Here is a 15,001-nt window from a genome sequence, read left to right as displayed (position 1 = left end):
CCTTTCCTATTCAAAGGAAAACCAACGCATGCTCAAGAGGTAGCAATATGGTAAAAGGATTTTCATATTGTTTAAACGACACCCTAGACTCACGGGGATGGAATTTAAATCCTTGGACAAATGATTCAATGAGAGTGTGGTGTTGATTACACTTATCTGAAATGTAGGGACCGAGATCGGCATTGTGAACATATTGCTCAAATTCCTCCTTAATGCCCACAGTCACCATATAATCATCGCATGGCCATAGGCATGTTTTGGTGGCGGCATCTCGTATGGAACCTTCACTTGGTTCAACATATGATCGACGAGCGGAGCTGTCACTAGAAGATACCCCCGAGGGTCTCCTCCTCGAAGAACTCCTTCCAAAAAGGTTCATCATATTCGCATACAATTTTCTGGAAAAAAATTGGGTGAAAAAAATGTGTCAACAAAACTTTACAAGATTCATAGCAACTACTCATAGGGATACATAGAGGCCATAGCAAGCATTCAAACTACTTGGAACTCTAAGAATTCAACATGCAATCTCATCTAAAGCAGCACCAAGAGTAGCTAATTATTCAAAATATAAACCACTAAAGCAAAAACTAATTGGACAAACCGAGGAGTCACATACAAAGAAACAATCCTCCGAAATAGTTTCAGAAATGGAGCTTCGAGCAAAGAGATCAAAATCCACGGGTTTGAGAGAAAGAACATGAGACAGAGAGAGCAATGGTGATTTTTCTGGAGGTAGGTGGTGATGTGGTATGAAGAGATAAGTGAGAGGGCCCACATGGGGACAACAACCCACCACGGCGCGCCTGGGGGTCCTAGCGCGCCTAGGTGGGTTGTGCCCACTTGGTGCACCTCCCTCTGATGTTATTTGCCCCAAAAATTCTTAAATATTCAGAAAAAATTGTATTAATTTTTCAGGGCATTCTAAGAACTTTTATTTTTGGGTCGTTTTTTATTCTGCGGTAAATTAAGAAAACAGACAAAACATGGCAATTTATTTTGTTTAACTAATAAAAACAGAAAACAAAAGGTAGGGACAGAAGGTAGTGCTCACTAAATTCATCAACTTCACACCTCTCAAAAATGATCCATTAATAAGGTTGATCAAGTCTTATTAATATCCACTTTCAATTAATATGAAATTGAAGAACTTTCATAAATCACTAAGTTACCTCAACGGGGATATGAATGTCCCTAACAATAAGCATTTCATATTTCTTTTTGGTATTAGGTAGAGGTAGTTGAAAACTTCCAATAGTGACTGTCGGAGTTTTTTCAATAACATTTATACCATTCACTTGGAACTGTTTCTTCGGAAAGTAAACCGTATGCTCATTACCGTTGATATGAAAAGTGACCTTGCTTTTATTGCAATCAATAACAGCCCCTGCAGAATTAAGGAAGGGTCTACCAAGGATAATCGACATGTTGTCATCCTCGAGTATCTCAAGTATAACAAAGTCAGTCAAAATAGTAACATTAGCAACCACAACGGTCACATCCTCACAAATACCGATAGGTATGGCAATTGATTTGTCAGCCATTTGCAAATATATTTCAGTAGTTGTGAGTTTATCCGAATCAAGTATTTTACATAAAGAGAAAGGCATAACACTAACACCAGCTCCCAAATCCCATAAAGCAATTTTCACATAATTTCTTTTGATGGAGCAAGGTATAGTTGGTATTACCAGATCTCCGAGTTTCTTATGTACTCCATCTTTAAAAGTATAATTAGCAAGCATGTTTGAGATTTTAGCTTCCGGTATTTTTCTCTTATTGGTGATGATGTCTTTCATGTACTTTGCATAAGGAGGCATTTTAAGGATATCAGTCAAGCGAGTACGCTAAAAGACTGGCCTCAACATTTCAGCAAAGCATTGAAACTCTTCATCATCTTTATTTTTAGTTGACTTAGGTGGAAAGGGCATATGTTTTTGAACCCACGGTTCTCTTTCCTTACTGTTTTTTCTAGGAACAAATTCTCTTTTATCATATCTTTTATTCTTAGGTTGTGGGTTATCAAGATCAACTGTAGGTTCTTTCTCAACATCATTGTCTCGTTCTTTATTATTTGGTTTACTATCTTCTTGAACCTCATCATTATCTTTTTCCTTATCAGAAGGTGAGTGCTCACTACCAGGTTGAGGTTTAGCATCAGAGATAGAAACTTCATTATCAGGAGGTTTTTCTACTTCAGGTTCACTAGAGGCATGCAAAGTCCTATGATTTTTCTTCTTATTTTTCTTTTTAGAAGGACTACGTGCATCAGTGTTAGCTCTTTGAGAGTCTTGTTCAATTCTTTTTCGGTGTCCCTCTGGATAAAGTGGTTCTTGAGTCATCTTACCTCCTCTAGTTGCTACTCTAATAGCAAAGTCACTTATATTATTATTCATTTCATCTAGCAACTCTCTTTGAGATTTAGCAACTTGTTCTAATTGAGTTTGAACCATAGAAGCATGCTTCCCTACACCTCTAACATCATTTGCGATGCTAAATAACAAGTCACTTAAGCGAGAAATCATATTAGAATTTTATATCAATTGTTTCATAACATTTGCATTGAAGTGATCTTGCATTCTAAGATAATTCTCAAACTCATAAAAATGTTGGCTAGGGTGCATATTGTAAGGATTGTCATTATGATTGTATTTCATTAGAGAATTTAACTCTACCACCTTGGGTGGTAGTGGTGTGTCAGGCCCATGTATTTCTTCAATAGGAGGTAAATTTTTGGCATCCTCAGCTTTAATACCTTTTTCCTTCATAGATTTCTTTACCTTTTGAATATCTTCAGGATTGAGATATCTTCAGGGTGGGTTTAAGTGGTGATTCAGGAAGAGTCCAATCATCATATTTTTTCAATATGTTATTCAATAATTCTTTAGCTTGCCCAATAGTTCGTTTCCTGAAAACACAACCAGCACAACTATCTAGGAAATCCCTAGAAGCATCGGTTAGTCCATTATAGAAGATATCAAGTATTTCATTTTTCTTAAGAGGATGATCAGGCAAAGCATTAAGCAATTGGAAAATCCTCCCCCAAGCTTGTGGGAGACTCTCTTCTTAAATTTGCATAAAGTTAAATATTTCCTGCAAGGCAACTTGTTTCTTATGAGCAGAGAAATATTTTTCAAAGAAGTAATAAATCATATCCTGGGGACTACGCACACAACCAGGAGCAAGAGTATTGTACCAAGCTTTAGCATCACCCTTTAATGAGCACGGAAATAATTTGAGAATATAGTAATAGTGAGTTTTCTCATCATGAGTAAAAAGGGTGGCTAGGTCATTCAACTTAGTAAGATGTGCCACAACTGTTTCAGTTTCATAACCATGGAAAGGATCAGATTCAACCAAAGTAACTAACTCTGTGTCGACAGAGAATTCATAATCCTTATCATCAATAAAGATAGGCAAAGTAGCAAACTTAGGATCATATTGCATTCTAGCATTCAGAGATTTTTCTTTATACTTGCATAATAATTTCTCTAGCTAGATCATCTCTATCCTTACAAGAAAGAATGTCTCTGGTTGTCTCTTCATTCATAACATAGCCTTCCCGTACCTTAGGCAATTAATATCTAGGAGGGCTAGTTCTGGTAGGTGTCTTTAGATTTTTAGTTTCAAGCTCATCATCAGATTCAACACCATCATGTTGTCTTACTCTAGAAATTTGTTCATCAAGAAAATCACCAAGTGGCACATCATTATCAACAAGCAAGGTACTAGCATCATCATAAGTATCATTCATAGCAGAAGCAGCAGCATCAATAACTTGTGACATATCAGGATTAATAGCATGTGGTGGTGTTGCAAGTTTACTTATAATAGAAGGTGAATCTAAAGCAGAACTGGATGGCAGTTCCTTACCTCCCCTTGTCTTATAGGGATAAATCTTAGTCTTACATCCTTCAGATTCTTCACAGTGATAAATTGATAATAATCCCAAGTGACTCAACAAATATAGCTATGCTCCCTAACAACAGCGCCATAAAAAGGTCTTGATAACCCACAAGTATAGGGGATCGCAACAGTTTTCGAGGGTAGAGTATTTAACCCAAATTTATAGACTCGACACAACGGGATCCAAAGAATATTTGCAAGTATTAGCAGCTGAGTTGTCAATTCAACCACACCTGGAGATTAATTATCTGCAGCAAAGTGATCAGTAGCAAAGTAGTTTGATAATTTTGATAATAGTGATAGTAGTAACAGTAACGATAACAGTGATAGTAGTAGTTTTGTAGCAAGTGTAACAGTAATGATAGAAGTAGTAACTTAGCAGAAACAATGTGATAAAAATTTGTAGGCATTGGATCGGTAATTTGTTGGATCATATTCATCATGTGACCGTCATAACCTAGGGCGATATGACACTAGCTCCAGTTCATAAATATAATGTAGGCATGTATTCTGTAAATAGTCATACGTTCTTATGGAAAAAACTTGCATGACATATTTTGTTTTACCCTCCCGTGGCAGCGGGGTCCAATTCGAAACTAAGGGATATTAAGGCCTCCTTTTAGTAGAGAACCGGAACAAAGCATTAACACGCTGTGAATACATGAACTCCTCATACTACGGTCATCATCGGGAGTGGTCCCGACTATTTTCACTCCGTGGTTGCCGGATTATAACACATAGTCACTACTGCAAGATGGTCCAAACATGACACTACGATTAGAGACCCTTCGACGAAACTATGTGCGATGCCATAATCGCAAACGGTGGTGTAGAAAACCGTCAAAAAGGTGCAAAATGTTTGTGATGATGGATGCATCAAACACAGTTCACATTTTAGTTGCGTGTGCGATGTAAGGCATACGGTTCAGTTCAATTAACTGTTTGGGATGAGGAGGAACAAAAGAAACGGTCTGTCAGATAAAGGCGTGTGCGATATATATCATACGGTTCACTAGGATGAACTGTGTTTGATTAAACAACACAATGGAAATGGTTCAACTGAACAAGATGTGTGTGATACGCAACAAATAGGTCCCTAATCAGAAATGTGTGTGAAGACCAATAATAACACAGACGATTGCTGCCAATAAACCTTGTGATTTGCTCTGTCTACAGTAGAATAACATGTGTGTGTGTGTCTATATATATATACTGAAATAAACATCCAATTACATAAGTGCCTATACAAATCATTCACACACACCTCAATAAACAATCCCATGCATTCTAAAGTAGGATAAACGATCGTCTAGTCATCTACTTCTTGTGACTCTCCTGCTGTCGGTGTCAAAACCGGTGGATCTCGGGTAGGGGGTCCCGAACTGTGCATCTAAGGTCGATGGTAACAGGAGACAGGGGACATAATGTTAACCCAGGTTCGGGCCCTCTCTATGGAGGTAATACCCTACATCCTGCTTGATTGATCTTGATGAATATGAGTATTACAAGAGTTGATCTACCACGAGATCGTATTGGCTAAACCCTAGAAGTCTAGCCTGTATGACTATGATTGAATGTATATCTCGATCCGGAGTAAGCCCTCCGGTTTATGTAGACACCGGAGGGGACTAGGGTTGTACAAGGTCGGTTACAGAGAAAGGAATCTTCATATTCGGCCGCCAAGCTTGCCTTCCACGCCAAGGAGAGTCCCATCCGGACACGGGAGAGAGTCTTCAGTCTCGTATCTTCGCAGGCCATTAGTCCGGCCCATGTCCAATAAGCCGGACGCCCGAGGACCCGTTAGTCCAGGACTACCTCAATAGCCCCTAAACCAGGCTTCAATGATGAGGTGTCCAGCGTGCAGATTGTCTTCGGCATTGCAAGGCGGGTTCCCCTTTCTGAATACTCCAAGATAGTCTTCGGATGAAACGAACGTGTCCGGATCTACATCACAAGTACCACACACACAGCCGTAGAGAGTATAATATTTCATGAGTCCCATCTAATGACAACTTTTTGCAAGATGACATCACATCTGTCCGATCATTATATCGAACCGTTTTTGTCTGCCGTTTCATGTTTTGAGATGCGGTTTCCATTGGCACGTCTTGTCAAAGCAGATATCATGTCCCCTTATTACGGGATTCTCATCAATACGGGCGTGGTTAATCCAACCGCGTCGTTTGCATAGCCCTTGGGAATAGGCGAGTTTTAGGGCGAGTTGGGAGGTGTTCGATATTCACTGCCTATATAAGGGGATAAGGACTCCCCTTCTTATCCCACGCCTTCTCTCTTCCTCTGCCCTTCCATTCTTGAGCTCCAGCAGCCAAGTTCTCATCTTCCCCAACTCGAGCAAGTGGAAGGCCTCCTCTGTCACGAAGAAGGACATTACTGAGCTTTGCGCGGCCGGGTATCTGGCGAAGTAAATCGGCCACCGTCTTTTGACCCAGGGGAAAGTCGTCCCTACACCGAACCCCAATGAGAGGGTGGTATTCATCCCTCATTTCATCCGCGGGCTAGGGTTTCCGCTCTACCCTTTCGTCTGTGGGCTGCTGATCTATTACGGGCTAGAATTCCATGATCTAGCCCCGAACTCTTTCCTCAACATCTCGGCATTCATTGTCGTGTGTGAGGCTTTCTCCGCATCCAACCCCACTTTGGACTGTGGCTCAAGGTCTTCAACGTGAAGCCGAAGATGGTGGGTGGCCAGCACGCGGAGTGCGGAGGTGCCATGGTGAGCAAGATGTCCAATGTCACCTGGGCAAAACGTACTTTTGTGGAGACTGTCAAGGAGTGGCAGAAACTATGGTTCTACATCACAAAGCCACGCGGTGCCACGTGGGCCGCGGCTGCCGAATTCAACTTCGGAGCTCCAATGCGGCTCTCCTCCTGGATTGAGAAGGGTCCAAATTGGTCTTCATCAGACAAGCTGATAGCGCTGCAAACGCGCATTCAAAGCATGGTGGATAAAAACGTTAAGCTCGTCGAGGTAATCCAGGTGATGCTAGTTCGCCGGATTCTCCCATGCCAAAGCCGAAGCCGCCCTTTATGGGAATTCAATCCGTAGAAGCATCACACTCTGGAAAGGCTCTTTGTAACCACTCACGAAGATGCCCGGAAGTTGCTATTTAAAGGCAACGAGACGCCGCCAGCAATAGATGCGAATCGCGGCCACGACATTACCCATTCTGCCAACAAGGTAAGTCTTTTACGCATGCTCTACTTGCTTGTTTCAAGGAGGATATCTAAGCTTCATTGTTTCAGGTATGGACGGAGAGAGCGGAGCGGATTCGGTGTCTGGCTCCACTGCCTGAGAAACCAGTCATCCCGCGCTAGGCGAAGATACTGGTACCGGCGCCCTATAAGGCGCCGGAGAAGAAGACCAAGAAGAAGGCCAAGGGGGTCGGGAGTGGCCCCCACCGCAAGAGTGCTTCGGACGTGACGTCCGAAGACAAGACCCACTCCTCTACCTCCAAAGACAACGATGAGGAGGAGGAGAATGACTCTCCCTTGATGGGGGGAAGAAGAGGGCGGCCTCCACAAATGTGGAGGCAGAGGCGCCCAAGAGAGGGAAAGGCCCTCTCACGGATAACTCCACATGGGACATCGACAGCAGTCTGGAGCGACGTCCCCGGAACAAGACCCTGGCCGCATCGTGAGTACTAAGAACCCGCACGCGTCCATTTATCCGGCCTCTCATCTCTATGATATTGATATGGTTAACCATGCTATTGTAGTCCGGCCCACGACAGCTCCCAGCGATGCTCATCAAGAGGCTCGTTGGATTCAAAGGCGATGGCCAGCAAGTCACAGCCGGCCGCTTACTCTCCCAAGGCCAAGGGAGACGATGAGGTGCTGTCCCAACGGACCTTCCCAGGCCAGGGAGAGGTTCAGGAGGCCGTCATGGTGACGCCAGAGTGCAAAACCTCGGCCACCGGACACATGGGGGAGCAGACCCCCAAGGAGACTGCCGATGGGGGCCATGCTCAGTTCGGCCCCCATCCGTGCACAGATCCGGAGACCCATACGGTACTGGAATCCGACAAGCAGCCTTCTTCCAAAGAAGGGGGTGTGCCTGTCCCGCCGTTGACCTCTGTCCAACCAGAGGCGTAGGATAAACTACTGGAAGCGCTACGAGGCGCTTCCATTATGGAAGAACACCGTATCCTTATGGGTACGGTGATTGAGAAGGTTTAGTCCGTGAAAAGCGGAGTGACCGAAGCCTGCAGCGGCCCGATGACAGGTTTTGAGGTAAGCGGCACAAAAGAGAAAATCCCAATATAGACAGTAGCCCCTGAGACACTGTCCGGTGTTCGGAAAGAAAAGCCGGACAGAGGATCAATAAAATTTCGCAGGAAACTAACTAAATGTGTCTTATGTGAATAAGTAGGCGTCGTTGCTGGCCACGACCTCACACACTGCCGAAGCCTCCGGACTAAAGCAGAGACTGGAGCGGGCTGAGGAGGAGCTCGGCCAAGCGAGGAAGCAGCCGGAAGACCAGCAAGGTATGTAATAACTCGCTATATATTCGGAAAGAATAAATGATGTATATTGACCGTAGTGTCATGATATGTGTAGGAGCGACAACCGAGGTCGAGGCCCTTAAAAAGTGCCTGGCCGAAGCCGAGGGAAAAGCTGTCAAGGAGCAAGCCGCTCGTAAGAAGCTTAAGGCCAGGCTGAACGAGGTCAAGCAAGAGCTCTAGGACGCTGTGAAGAAGTGTGAGACCTTGGAGTGCGATGTTTTGGCTTGAGAGATCGAACTCACCAAGGCTCGCCAAAGCACGGAAGCGGCCCGGGTTGAAGCCCAGGGTACCCTCCAGGAGATCCAGGAGGCCAAGAAGATCGCGACGGGTAAGGCATTTAGTATGCAAAGCAAGTATGTGAAGAAGAAGTATTTCTTACTAACCCGGATTCAGAGTTCTCCAGGGGCATTTGCGGATCTACCACGCCACGTGTCCAACGCTGCAGAGTTCTTCCGAGCCGAAGAAGGGAGCTCAACGGAGAAGTTGTTTGGGTCGCATTACCTTGCGCTAGAACATCCAGTGCCCTTCAACGATCAGCTAAGACAGCTAGTTGAGCTGCATAGGGTGGCCGAACTGGCCATTAAGGATTTAATAATCCGGCTGTGGCATGCCAAAGTTATACCCAGCAGCTACTTCAGAATTGTTAAGCGGCTGGTAGGTGCCGGCCCCCGGCTGGACATCGTCAAGAGGTTGGCTTGCATCGAGGGCATGCGTATGGCCTTCGCCCGCGTCAAGGTGTGGTGCGCGAAGATGGATGACGTCAAGCTAGTGACCGAGGGGCCACTTGAAGGCAAGGAGCACCGCACGCCGGAGCGGTATTTTGAAGACGTCCTGGAGGGGTCCTGCATTGTGGCAACGCAATGTGCGTAAGAAATTATGTTTGAATGAACATATTCATGTGTGTCTCTGCCTTGTATGATGAAACAAATTTTTTTATGTAATATAATGTTTGTTTAAAAAAATCACCTCCTGTGCGACCGTATTGTGTGAAATCTGGGAGTTGGCCAGTCGCCGGCTTCTGCCCCCACGTAGGAAGTACGGGGATGTTCGGGATATAATCTAAACACTCTTGATCCAATTGTCTGGTCCTTGAAGGAGGTGTTTAACACAGCGAACCAGGCAATCAGACTATTCGGCTTGAACACCCTCACTTAGCCATAGGAGTTTGACGATAAAAATTTAGGCGCAGCCCATGGTGTCGGTGTCAAAACCGGCGGATCTCGGGTAGGGGGTCCCGAACTGTGCGTCTAAGGAGGATGGTAACAGGAGGCGGGGGACACAATGTTTACCCAGGTTCGGGCCCTCTCGATGGAGGTAATACCCTACTTCCTGCTTGATGATATGAGTATTACAAGAGTTGATCTACCACGAGATCGGAGATGCTCAACCCTAGAAGCTAGACTATGGTATGATTGTTGTTGTCCTACGGACTAAAACCCTCTAGTTTATAAAGACACCGGAGGGGCTAGGGTTACACAGGAGATCTACATATCCGAATCGCCAAGCTTGCCTACCACGCAAAGGAGAGTCCCATCCGGACACGGGACGAAGTCTTCAATCTTGTATCATCATAGTCCAACAGTCCGGCCAAAGTATATAGTCCGGCTGTCCGAGGACCCCCTAATCCAGGACTCCCTCAGTAGCCCCGGAACCAGGCTTCAATGACGACGAGTCCGACGCGCAGATTTTCTTCGGCATTGCAAGGCGGGTTCCTCTTCCGAATACTCCATAGAAGATTTTGAACACAAGGATAGTGTCCGACTCTGAAAAAAAAATTCCACATACCACCACAGAGAGTATAATATTTCCACAAATCTAATCCTCTGACAACTTTTCATAACATGACATCATGTCATGGCCCCGGTTATTATTCGAACCGTTTTTCTCAACCAGCTACTGCACATATTGCGAGGCAGTTTTCTTGGCACATCTTGTCGAAGCAGAGATCGTGTCCCCTTATCACGGGATTCTCATCAATATGGGTGTGGGTAACCCAACCGCGCCATCCATCATGATGCTTGGGGAATAAGCCAGTTTTACCAGGAAAGTGGGGAGGCGCATAGTTTCTTCCGCCTTTATAAAGGGGTAAGGGTTCCACCTTTTTACCCACGCCTTCTTCTCTCCTGCCCATCCATTCTTGCGCACTCGAGCTCCAGCGCCGAAGTTCGCATTTTCTCCGAAGAACCACACCAAATATGTCCAGAGCGGGAGGCAATTGGATGGCCTCTACCGTCCGGAAGAAGTACATCAAGAAACTTCGGGAGGCCGGGTATCTAGCCCAGGAAATCGGCCACCGTCTCCCGATGGCGGGACAGATCGTCCCAACCCCGGAACCCCACGAAAGGGTCGTATTGCTCCCTCATGTTATCCGCGGGCTAGGGTTTCCCCTCCACCCATTTGTTCGTGGCATCATGTATTATTACGGGATCGATTTTCATGATCTATCCCCCAATTCCTTCCTCAATATCTCGACATTCATTGTCGTGTGCGAGGCTTTTCTCCACATCCCGCCACACTTCGGCTTATGGCCGAAGATCTTTTAATGTGAAGCCCAAGGTAGTGGGCAATGAGCATGCTGAGTGCGGTGGCGCTATGGTGAGCAAGATGCCCAACGTCACATGGCCAACAGGTACCTTCAATGATTCCGTCAGGGAGTGGCAACATGAGTGGTTTTACATTACCGAGCCGTGCAGCGTGAAGTGGGGCGCTGCTCCCGAGTTCCGATCCGGAGCCCCTCTACGGCTCATGTCCTGGCTCAAGAAGGGCCTGGACTGGTCTTCGTCCGACGAACTGCTGGCGCTCCAGACGCGCGTCAAGGATATGTAAGACAAGACTATCGAACTTGTCAATGTAGTCCAAGTGATGTTAGTCCGTCGGATCCTACCTTGTCAACACCGGACTTGCAATCTATGGGAATTCGATCCGACCAAGCACCAAACCCTGCGAGAGCTCTTTGGCTCCTCGCACAAAGGCATTTGGAAGTTGCTTTTTAAGCCTGGCAAATCATGGCCGGACTCGGCCGAGGACCGCGGGTACCAACTGTCCCGCCCTGCAAGCTCGGTAAGTTACCATATGTTTTATTCACATAACTCAAGGGAAATGCTTCATGTGTTTTACACAACTCTTCTAGGGCTGTACGAAGAAGGCGGGGCAGATCCAATGTCCGGCCCCGCTGCCCGAAGAACCGACCGGCCCACTTCTGACGAAGATGTTGGACCCGGCGCCTTACAAGGTGCCGGAGAAGAAGACCGAAAAGGAGGCAAAAAAGACCCGGGGCGGCCTTTGTCACCGTGCCCGACCCACCTCCGAAGAGGACGAGGAGGAGGAAGACAAATCCCCAGTAGGGGGAAGAAATAAGAGGACGGCCTCCGCACACTTGGAGGCCGAGTCCCCTAAAAGGGGAAAAACTCTTCTTCCGGAAGAGTCCATTGCCGTCGCCGATAGCAGCCTGGTGTGGGATCCTAGGGCCCAGCCACTAGTGAACTCGTAAGTATATAAAATCCGAACACGTTCATGTGTCCGGACCCATCATGGCATAGTATTTTAACATGAGCCATATTTTTGTAGTCCGACGGGTTCCGTTCCGAACAATCCTCGTCCGAGGATTTGCTGAGCTCGGATTCTATGGAGAGCGGGACGCCTCCGAAGGCCCTCCCCCCGAACATGTGATCAACACCGAGGCTTCGTCCCAGAGGGACTCCGTCCAAGGAGGGGCGGAGAAAATCATGAACGCGATGCCTGGAGGTCAAACATCAGGGGCCAGAGACATGGGGGAGAAGATACCCACAAGAGTCGACGGCTAATGACCCACAAGTATAGGGGATCTATCGTAGTCCTTTCGATAAGTAAGAGTGTCGAACCCAACGAGGAGCAGAAGGAAATGATAAGCGGTTTTCAGCAAGGTATTCTCTGCAAGTACTGAAATAAGTGGTAACAGATAGTTTTGTGATAAGATAAATTGTAACGAGCAACAAGTAACAAAAGTAAATAAAGTGCAGCAAGGTGGCCCAATCCTTTTTGTAGCGAAGGACAAGCCGGAACAAACTCTTATATAAGGAAAAGCGCTCCCGAGGACACATGGGAATATCGTCAAGCTAGTTTTCATCACGTTCATATGATTCGCGTTCGATACTTTGATAATTTGATATGTGGGTGGACCGGTGCTTGGGTGCTGTTCTTACTTGAACAAGCATCCCACTTATGATTAACCTCTATTGCAAGCATCCGCAACTACAACAAAAGTATTAAGGTAAACCTAACCATAGCATGAAACATGTGGATCCAAATCAGCCCCTTACGAAGCAACGCATAAACTAGGGTTTAAGCTTCTGTCACTCTAGCAACCCATTGTCTACTTATTACTTCCCAATGCCTTCCTCTAGGCCCAAATAATGGTGAAGTGTTATGTAGTCGATGTTCACATAACGCCACTAGAGGGTAGACAACATACATCTTATCAAAATATCAAGACTTCTCCCTTCTCCTCAGGAACAAACGTAATTACTCACAAATCATATTCATGTTCATAATCAGAGGGGTAATAATATGTATATAGGATCTGAACATATGATCTTCCACCAAATAAACCAACTAGCATCAACTACAAGGAGTAATCAACACTACTAGCAACCTACTAGCACCAATCCCGGACTATGAGACAAGAATTGGATACAAGAGATGAACTAGGGTTTGGACATGAGATGGTTCTGGTGAAGATGTTGATGGAGATTGCCCTCTCTCGATGAGAGGAGCGTTGGTGATGACGATGGTGATGATTTCCCCCTCCCGGAGGGAAGTATCCCCGGAAGAACAGCTCTGCCGGAGCTCTAGATTGGTTCCGCCAAGGTTCCGCCTCGTGGCGGCGGAGTCTCGTCCCAAAAAGTTCCTTCTGATTTTTTCTCATCGAAAGACTTCATATAGCAGAAGATGGACGTTGGAGACCCACCAGGGGGCCCACGAGGTAGGGGGCGCGCCCTAGGAGGGGGGGCGCGCCACCCACCCTCGTGAGCAGGGTGTGGGCCCCCTGGCCTTCATCTTTGGCGAGGATTTTTCTTTATTTATTTCAAGATGTTCTGTGGAGTTTCAGGACTTTTGGAGTTGTGCAGAATAGTCTCTAATATTTGCTCCTTTTCCAGCCCAGAATTCCAGCTGTCGGCATTCTCCCTCCTTATGTAAATCTTGTAAAATAAGAGAGAATAGCCATAATTATTGTGACATAAAGTGAAATAACAATCCATAATGCAATAAATATCAATATAAAAGCATGCTGCAAAATGGACGTATCAACTCCCCCAAGCTTAGACCTCGCTTGTCCTCAAGCGAAAAGCCGATAACAATAAATATGTCCTCATGTTTAGAGGTAGAGGCATCGATAAAAATAAAATACGGACATGAAGGCATCATGATTATTCTCATAACAACAACATATATATATTTTGTCATATGATTACTTATGTTCAAGTGATGATCTATTCACAATGCAAAAGTATAAATCATAAACCTTATTGGGCTCCGACAAACTATAATTCTCAGTCATTGAAGCAATTGCAATTTATCATAACATCGAAAAGAGTCTATGTCAGAGCTAAAAAGCAAGTCCACATACTCAACTATCATTTAGTCCTTCATAATTGCTAACACTCACGCAATACTTGTGGTTATGAAGTTTTAATCGGACACAGAGAAAGATAGGGGCTTATAGTTTTGCCCCACAACCTTTTACCTCAAGGATAAAAAGGAAAGGTGAAGATCACCGTGACTCTTGCATAAGGTAGAAGATAATAATAAAAGATGGGACCTTCGCAGAGGGAAGCAGAGGTTGCCATGCGCTTTTATGGTTGGATGCACAAAATCTCAATGGGAAAGAACGTCACTTTATATTGCCCCTTGTGATATGAACCTTTATTATGCAGTCCGTCGCTTTTTTTATTTCCACATCACAAGATCATATAAAGCTTATTTCTCCCACACCAATCAATCATGCATATTTAGAGCAATTTTTTTGCTTTGCACCGATGACAACTTACTTGAAGGATCTTACTCAATCCATAGGTAGATATGGTGGACTCTCATGGCAAAACTGGTTTAAGGGTATTTGGAAGCACAAGTAGTATTTCTACTTGGTGCTGAGAATTTGGCTAGCATTAGGGGGAAAGGCAAGCTCAACAAGTTAGAGGATCCATGACAACATACTTTATCTTAGATATAAGAAAGACATAACTCATTACGTTGTCTTCCTTGTCCAACATCAACTCTTTAGCATGTCATATTTTAATGAGTGCTCCCAATCATAAAAGATGTCAATGATAATATATCTATATGTGAAAACCTCTCTTTCCTTATTACTTCCTATTAATTGCAACAATGACCAAAGCTATGTCTGCCAACTCCCAACAACTTTTAATCATCATACTCTTTCTATGTGAAGTCATTACTCTCAATAAGATCAATGTGAACTTTTTGTTTCTTTTTATTCTTTTTCTCTTTTCTTTTTTTCACCCAAGATCATGGCAAAATAATCAAGCCCTTGACTCAACACTAATCTTTATTATATATAGCTCACGGACTCGATT

Source organism: Triticum urartu, chromosome 3 (assembly GCF_003073215.2).
Source record: "Triticum urartu cultivar G1812 chromosome 3, Tu2.1, whole genome shotgun sequence".
NCBI classification, from domain to species: Eukaryota; Viridiplantae; Streptophyta; class Magnoliopsida; order Poales; family Poaceae; genus Triticum; species Triticum urartu.
The sequence above is the reverse complement of the archived record's forward strand: the minus strand, read 5'-3'. Positions refer to the sequence as shown.